Raw genomic sequence first — 1,495 nt, forward strand, 5'->3', positions numbered from 1 at the left:
CAAAGATAAGTTATCAAATCATTTTGTTATTTTTATTTTTCTTGTGACAACACTATTAAGCATACTAATCTCGGAACTAAGCTTATGTTTTCTGAATATTTTATAAAATAATAAAATGTTTGATAATAAAAAAGATTGACATTAAATTTATTTGCTTCTGTACTAAAATGCACTTTTGGGACAATTCACATGTTTTTTAGAAACAAAAATCCCGTTATTTCAAATTTTATATGGAATTTTTTAATGCTTAAAAATTCTCCAAATAAAAAAATAATTTTTGAAGACTGTTTTTCACTTTTTTACTTGGAAAAAATAAGTGAATTTATTACAAAAAAACGATTCCCAAAAATAATAAACAAAATAAATCCAAAAAATCGGGACACCTCAGTACCGACTTTTGAAAAACAGTTTATTATCAAGATACTGATTCAGTGCATATAGACAAAAATAAGATAGAACTATTAGAACAAAAATATAAAGAAATATATGGTAAAACATTAAGAGGAGGTGAATTAGAACAATTCCATCCAGATTTTGATGAATTATCTGGGGATGAATATTCAAAAGAATCTTTCTTCTTAGGTAAAAAGCTTATATAGATGTATTAACAAACGATAAACAAGAACATACTTTACATATGAGAATGAAAGGAATTCCAAACAATTTATTAGAAAATAACGAAAATCCAATTGAATTATATAAGAAACTTTACGCGGGAGAATCTTATACATTTAACTTACTAGAATTAAAGCCTAGTTTCGAATTTAGTAAGACATTTGATATTAAAACAAGAGAAAACTTAACTAGAAAAATCCAATCCTAAATGAAGACAACTTATTCGTAACCAATTATTTAATAGACTTTTATATGTTCCCAGCATATATTAGTCTTATTTTTGGTTTGAAATCATTTGAAATCATTTGAGATTATTTTATAAAAATAAAAATAATTAATTTGAAATAATCTTATAAAAATATGACAACATCTGAAATAATATGAGAAGCTCTGAGAAATACTAAAATATATAATATAATATGAAAGTTTTTATGAATTGTTCTAAAAATTCATCTATATCTTTACAATCATTATCATGATATTTCTTTAGTGGTTTATTCCTAAATGTCATTTTTATAATTATTATCTTTGATACTATATCTAACCCAATCGTCACTATATTTACTAACTCTAGGTTTGATTAATATGACAGTGTCGTCCGTAATTTGAAATAACTCTTTAGATTCAACTCTATTGTATAAATCAACTTCGTGATTATTTATCTCTGTAATATGAACACATTTCTTTTAAATAGCTTTAATAATACATTCCATGGTAGTTGTCATTTTAGACTTACAGAAATTAAATTATCACTTTAAATAATAACTAAAAAATAACCCTAAAATAATTAAACCTAAATAACGGAGCGAAGCGACAAAATTGTGAAGATTTAGGGGGTACGTAGTGCCCCCTAAATCGACACGGTTTATATTCTACTCGC

The sequence above is a fragment of the Entamoeba invadens genome (genome assembly GCF_000330505.1).
Source record: "Entamoeba invadens IP1 unplaced genomic scaffold scaff_1105074724775, whole genome shotgun sequence".
In the NCBI taxonomy this organism is placed as follows: Eukaryota; Evosea; order Mastigamoebida; family Endamoebidae; genus Entamoeba; species Entamoeba invadens.